A 7,866-nucleotide genomic window follows, 5' to 3' on the forward strand; every position below is an offset into this window, starting at 1 on the left:
GAACGTGATTTTCTCACCGAACATGATCCAGGAGACTTGGACCCTACGTCAAGAAACGAAGGAGGAGGCCACGAGGTAGGGGGTCGCGCCTACCCCCCTAGGCACGCCCTCCACCCTCATGGGCCCCTGTTGCTCCACCGATGTACTCCTTCCTCCTATATATACCTACGTACCCCCAAACGACCAGATACGGAGCCAAAACCCTAATTCCACCGCCGTAACTTCCTGTATCCACGAGATCCCATCTTGGGGCCTGTTCCGGAGCTCCGCCGGAGGGGGTATCCATCATGGAGGGCTTCTACATCAACACCATAGCCTCTCCGATGAAGTGTGAGTAGTTTACCTTAGACCTTCGGGTCCATAGTTATTAGCTAGATGGTTTCTTCTCTCTTTTTGGATCTCAATACAATATTCTCCCCCTCTCTTGTGGAGATATATTCAATGTAATCTTCTTTTTGCGGTGTGTTTGTTGAGACCGATGAATTGTGGGTTTATGATCAAGATTATCTATGAACAATATTTGAATCTTCTCTGAATTCTTTTATGTATGATTGGTTATCTTTGCAAGTCTCTTCGAATTATCAGTTTGGTTTGGCCTACTAGATTGATCTTTCTTGCAATGGCAGAAGTGCTTAGCTTTGGGTTCAATCTTGCGGTTTCCTTTCCCAGTGACAGTAGGGGTAGCAAGGCATGTATTATATTGTTGCCATCAAGGATAACAAGATGGTTTTTTTTTATCATATTGCATAAATTTATCCCTCTACATCATGTCATCTTGCTTAAGACGTTACTCTATTTTCATGAACTTAATACTCTAGATGCATGCTGGATAGCGGTCGATGAGTGGAGTAATAGTAGTAGATGCAGGCAGGAGTCGGTCTACTTGTCTCGGACATGATGCCTATATACATGATCATATGTAGATATTCTCGTAACTATGCTCAATTTTGTCAATTGCTCAACAGTAATTCGTTCACCCACCGTAAAATACTTATGCTCTTGAGAGAAGCCACTAGTGAAACCTATGGCCCCCGGGTCTATCTTCATCATATTAATCTTCCAATACTTAGTTATTTCCTTTGCTTTTTCCTTTGCTTTTATTTTACTTTGCATCTTACCAAAAAAATACCAAAAATATTATCTTATCATATCTATCAGATCTCACTCTCGTAAGTGACCATGAAGGGATTGACAACCCCTTATCATGTTGGTTGCGAGGAGTTATTTGTTTTGTGCAGGTACTAGGGACGCGCGCAACCTCCTACTGGATTGATACCTTGGTTCTCAAAAACTGAGGGAAATACTTAGGATACTTTGCTGCATCATCCTTTCCTCTTCGGGGAAATCCAACGCAGTGCTCAAGAGGTAGCAAGAAGAATTTCTGGCGCCGTTGCCGGGGAGGTTCATGCAAGTCAAGATTTGACTCCCGACAACGAGCCATTTCTGGCGCCGTTGTCGGAGTCAAATCTTGACTTGCATGAACCTCCCCGGCAACGGCGCCAGAAATTTTCTTGCTACCTCTTGAGCACTGCGTTGGATTTCCTTGAAGAGGAAAGGATGATGCAGCAAAGTAGCGTCCTAAGTATTTCCCTCAGTTTTTGAGAACCAAGGTATCAATCCAGTAGGAGGTTGCGCGCGTCCCTAGTACCTGCACAAAACAAATAACTCCTCGCAACCAACATGATAAGGGGTTGTCAATCCCTTCATGGTCACTTACGAGAGTGAGATCTGATAGATATGATAAGATAATATTTTTGGTATTTTTTTGGTAAGATGCAAAGTAAAATAAAAGCAAAGGAAAAAGCAAAGGAAATAACTAAGTATTGGAAGATTAATATGATGAAGATAGACCCGGGGGCCATAGGTTTCACTAGTGGCTTCTCTCAAGAGCATAAGTATTTTACGGTGGGTGAACGAATTACTGTTGAGCAATTGACAAAATTGAGCATAGTTACGAGAATATCTACATATGATCATGTATATAGGCATCATGTCCGAGACAAGTAGACCGACTCCTGCCTGCATCTACTACTATTACTCCACTCATCGACCGCTATCCAGCATGCATCTAGAGTATTAAGTTCATGAAAATAGAGTAACGTCTTAAGCAAGATGACATGATGTAGAGGGATAAATTTATGCAATATGATAAAAAAAAACCATCTTGTTATCCTTGATGGCAACAATATAATACATGCCTTGCTACCCCTACTGTCACTGGGAAAGGAAACCGCAAGATTGAACCCCAAAGCTAAGCACTTCTGCCATTGCAAGAAAGATCAACTAGTATGTCAAACCAAACTGATAATTCGAAGAGACTTGCAAAGATAACCAATCATACATAAAAGAAATCAGAGAAGATTCAAATATTATTCATAGATAGTCTTGATCATAAACCCACAATTCATCGGTCTCAACAAACACACCGCAAAAAGAAGATTACATCAATAGATCTCCACAAGAGAGGGGGAGAATTTGTATTGAGATCCAAAAAGAGAGAAGAAGCCATCTAGCTAATAACTATGGACCCGAAGGTCTGAGGTAAACTACTCACACTTCATCGGAGAGGCTATGGTGTTGATGTAGAAGCCCTCCGTGATGGATGCCCCCTCCGGCGGAGCTCCGGAACAGGCCCCAAGATGGGATCTCGTGGATACAGAAAGTTACGGCGGTGGAATTAGGGTTTTGGCTCCGTATTCTGATCGTTTGGGGGTACGTAGGTATATATAGGAGGAAGGAGTACATCGGTGGAGCAACAGGGGCCCATGAGGGTGGAGGGCGTGCCTAGGGGGGTAGGCGCGACCCCCTACCTCGTGGCCTCCTCCTTCGTTTCTTGACGTAGGGTCCAAGTCTCCTGGATCATGTTCGGTGAGAAAATCACGTTCCCGAAGGTTTCATTCCGTTTGGACTCCGTTTGATATTCCTTTTCTTTGAAACCCTAAAATAGGCAAAAGAAACAACCATTCTGGGTTGGGCCTCCGGTTAATAGGTTGCTCCCAAAAATAATATAAAAGTGGATAATAAATCCCAATAATGTCCAAAACAGTAGATAATATAGCATGGAGCAATAAAAAATTATAGATACATTGGAGACGTATCAATCATCCTTGACGAAAGCACTTCTGTGACGCGTGATTTTTTGTCATGGAAGTGGACACTTCCATGATGATAATTTTGGTAATGTCATGGAACACTTCTACGACAGCACAGATATGACTATCTTGATTCTATCATAAAATCGTCATGGATGTACATGCATGAGAGAAAACGTAACCTACTGTGACAAACACGTACCATCACAGAAGTGTATTTTTTTGTCGTGTATTCAATAGCAATTCATCTTGATCAACAGCTCTTTCCCTGAAAAACACAACCAGCACAACTATCCAGGTGGTCTTTGGAAGCATCGGTTAGTCCATTATAAAAGATATCAAGTATTTCGTTTTTCTTGAGAGGATGATCAGGCAAAGCATTAAGTAATCGGAGAAGCCTCCCCAAGCTTGTGGGAGACTCTCTTCTTCAATTTGCACAAAATTATATATTTCCCTTAAGGCGGCTTGTTTCTTATGAGCCGGGAAATATTTAGCAGAGAAGTAATAAATCATATCCTGGGGACTACGCATACAACCAGGATAAAGAGAATTAAACCATGTTTTAGCATCACCCTTTAATGAGAACAGAAACAACTTAAGGATAAAGTAATAGCGAGTTTTCTCATCATTAGTGAACAGGGTGGCTATGTCATTTAATTTAGTAAGATGTGCCACAATAGTTTCAGATTAATAGCCATAGAAAGGGTCGGCTTCAACCAAGGTAATTAACTCAGGATTGACAGAGAAGTCATAATCCTTATTAGAGATACAGATAGGTGAAGTAGCAAAAGCAGGGTCATATTTCATTCTAGCATTCAAGGATTTTTCTTTCAGCTTAGCTAACAGTTTCTTAAGATCATATCTATCATTGCAAGCTAAAAAGTCTCTAGCAGTTTCTTCATCCATAACATAACCCTCAGGCACAACAGGCAATTCATATCTAGGGGGAGAATCTTCATCATCACTTTCATCAATATTATCAGTTTCAATAATTTCATTCTCTCTAACCCTAGCAAGTTGTTCATCAAGAAATTCACCTAGTGGCACAGTATTATCAAGCATAGACGTAGTCTCATCGTAAGCATCATGCAAAGTAGAAGTGGCTTCATCAATAACATGCGACATATCAGAATGAATTGCAGGAGTGGGTGTCGCAAGTTTACTCATAACAGAAGGTGAATCAAGTGCAGAGCTAGATGGCAGTTGTAACACCCTCGATGCGACTATAGCTCCCACGTGTCGAGGCACGACTTAGAGACATAATCGCATTGAAGGCATATGTCGCAAGTTAGGCAATCTTCACAACATCCCATGTAATATGAATAATAAAGGGGAGAAACATAGTTGGCTTACACTCGCCACGTCAATCAAGTACATAAATAACATTACATCATCCAAACACACATGGCCCGACTACGGCGCCAAAATAGAAGAAAACCCAACATGCGACAACGGTCCCAATCACCCCCAACTGGGCACCACTACTGATCATCGGGAAAGGAAACATAATAACGCTGAGAGTCCTCGTCGAACTCCCACTTGAGCTCGTAATCGTCACCTGGAGCGGAATCACCTGGACCTGCATCTGGAGTTATAGTATCTGTGAGCCACAGGGACTCAGCAATCTCGCACCCTCGCGATCAAGACTATTAAGCTTATAGGTATGGCAAGGTAAAATATGAGTGGAGCTGCAGCAAGCGACTAGCAAGTATGGTGGCTAACTTATTCGCAAAAGAGAGCGAGAAGAGGAGGCAAAGCACGAGCGGGAATCTAGAAGCAACCTGCGCAAGCATTACTCCAACCACGTGTCCACTTCCCGGACTCCGCCGAGAAGAGGCCAATCACGGACACACACAGTTGATTCATTTTAATAATTAAGTTCAAGTTATCTACAACCGGACATTAACAATTCCCATCTGCCCATAACCGCGGGCACGCTTTCGAAAGTTCAATCCCTGCAGGGGAAGTCCCAACTTAGCCCATGACAAGCTCTCACAGTCAACGAAGGAATAGACCTCCTCCCAAGACATTCCGATCAGACTCGGTATCTCGGTAACTCAAGACACTTCGACAGGTTAAAACAAGACCAGCAACACCTCCCGAATGTGCCGACAAATCCCGATAGGAGCTGCACATATCCCTTTCTCAGGGCACACTCAGATTGTCCTAGGTACGGGTAGGCCAGCCCAGAGTTGCCCCTGGTGGCCACCGGTAGCTGACAGGTGGACCAACACTCAGAGGAGCACTGGCCCGGGGGGGTAAAATAAGATGACCCTTGAGTCTGCCGAACCCAAGGGAAAGAAAAGGGCTAGGTGGCGAATGGTAAAACCAATGTAGTGCATTGCTGGACAAGCTTTAATCAAGGCGAAATATCAAGGGGTTCCCATTATAACCCAACCGCGTAAGGAACGCAAAATCCGGGAACATAACACCGATATGACGGTAACTAGGGCGGCAAGAGTGGAACAAAACACTAGGCGAGAGGCCGAGCCTTCCACCCTTTACCAAGTATATAGATGCTTAAGATAACATGGCAATATAATGATATCCCAACAAGTAAATAAATGTTCCAACAAGGAACGGCCTCCAATCTTCACCTGCAACTAGCAACGCTATAAGAGGGGCTGAGCAAAGCGGTAACATAGCCAATCAACGGTTTGCTAGGACAAGGTGGGTTAGAGGTTTGACATGGCAATTGGAGGCTGACAAGCAAAGTGGTAGGCATCGTAGCATTGGCATAGCAAGAGCGAGCAAACTAGCATAGCAAAGATAGTAGTGATTTCGAGGGTATGATCATCTTGCCTGCACAGTTGTCAGAGTTGACTGGATCCTCACAAGCAAACTCAACGGGCTCCTCGGTAGCGAACTCATCTCCCGGCTCTACCCAAACAAGACAAACAAGCAACAAGGATACAATCAACCACGTGCAAGACCAAGCAATATGATGAAATGATGATATGCTATGCGGGATGCGATGCGGGATGCAAAATGCAAGATATGACAGGAAATGCATGAACCTGGCCTCAACTTGGAATTCCAAGGGTGCCACTGGAAAGATGAGATGAAATCGCTTGAAAACGATATAAAGAACGCCGGAATCGGAGTTACGGTTTGGAAATGGCAAGCGTTTTAAGAATGACACCGGTCTGCGATTTACAGCAAGTAGGCATCTAAATGCAATGAAATGAACATGCTACAGCCACCAAACATGACAACAAAATACATGGCAGGGATGCACACAAGATGCTTAACAAAACTAGCACTGAGCCACGGCCAATTCATCCATTATGAGGTTCAAACAAGCATGGCAAAAACGCAAATGCAAAACAGATTCCAGACTTAGTGAAATTAACACTTGTCTGAAATTTCAGATCACGAAGCCCTCTTCGGAGCAGCAAAACAACATGATACATGACCTGATTAAGACAAGTAAGAACATGGCATGGAGCTACTCAACAAGCTTAACAAAAGACCCAAAGTGACCTGGGGCCAAAAGGGTTCACAAAATATACTAACGGGCACACGAACATAGCTAAAACACAATCAGTTTTCAGACTTAGTGAAAACTGAGACATGCTGAAATATAACTCACGAAGGCATGTAAACGAGCTCGATGCACTCACTACGGTGCAAGTCATGGCAAGGCAAGCATACATCCATAAATAAGGCACAAAATACAAGCTAGACATGGCAAGAACAATGGCATAGCATGCACGGATCAACTACAATAGCATCGGCAAAATCGCAAACAAGTTGACGATCTGCCCAGATTCACCATGAAGCAAAAGTAGAGCTCGATTGACTCAAGCTAGGTGCTCCATAATTACAAAGACATGGATGGATAGATCATAACATGATTAACAAAACTCCTTTACTGATCATCCTCAAAAGAGGCACGGATCACTAGGAAACAAGCTGAACATATGGCATCATGAACTAAATAATCCCAGACTTAGTGAAAACTACTAAGTCCCTGAAAACAGATTTACCGGGTGCCTCACTTTGCAAGCTTGCACAAGTCACCACACACATCCTAAAAATGCATGGGTTGCACCTCTGGAAAGAAGACAAAATCTTAACAAAACATATGAAGGACTCACAGGCATAGCATGCACACAATAATCATGGCAAAAAATGACAAAAGTCTAAGATGAACTAGCAGATCTGACAATTAACTCACGAAGCCTTCTAACAGCATTTCGGGCATCAAGATGAGCTCAAATGAAAATGATGCAATGGAATGAAATGATGTACTCGTCGAAGGCGAACATTTTGATATGCTATATGCCAAATCGGAGCTACGGATGCAAAGTTACGGGGCCTCGCGAACATGAGCATATGGATCAAGAATTCTGGACTTGGTGAAAAAAACGACCTAGGGTTAGGATTTCAGATCTGAGATCCGGGCACGGATCCCGAGGCGGCGCTGCACTGTAGCTGTTCATCGGGGAAGAAGAAGAACAGCGGCCGGCGGGAGGAGGCGGTGGCCGGCGGCCGGGTCCGGTGGCCGGCGGCCGGATCTGGCCGGGCTGGAGTCGCCGGGCGGCGAGGTGGCCGCGGGCGGCCGGTGGCTCCCCGGGGCGGCTCGGGCGGCGCCAAGGCGTGCGGCAGCGGGGGCGCGGGGCCGGCGCGGCGGCGGGGCGCGGGGCGGGGCGCGGCGGTGGCGGCGGCGCGGGGCGGAGCAGGCGGCGAGGCGGCTTCGGGCCGGGGAGGGCCCGCGGCGGGCTTGCGGGCCGGCGGCGGGAGAGATGGCCGGACCAGTGGGAGGCGGACA

The sequence above is a fragment of the Triticum urartu genome, chromosome 1 (assembly GCF_003073215.2).
Source record: "Triticum urartu cultivar G1812 chromosome 1, Tu2.1, whole genome shotgun sequence".
Classification (NCBI taxonomy): Eukaryota; Viridiplantae; Streptophyta; class Magnoliopsida; order Poales; family Poaceae; genus Triticum; species Triticum urartu.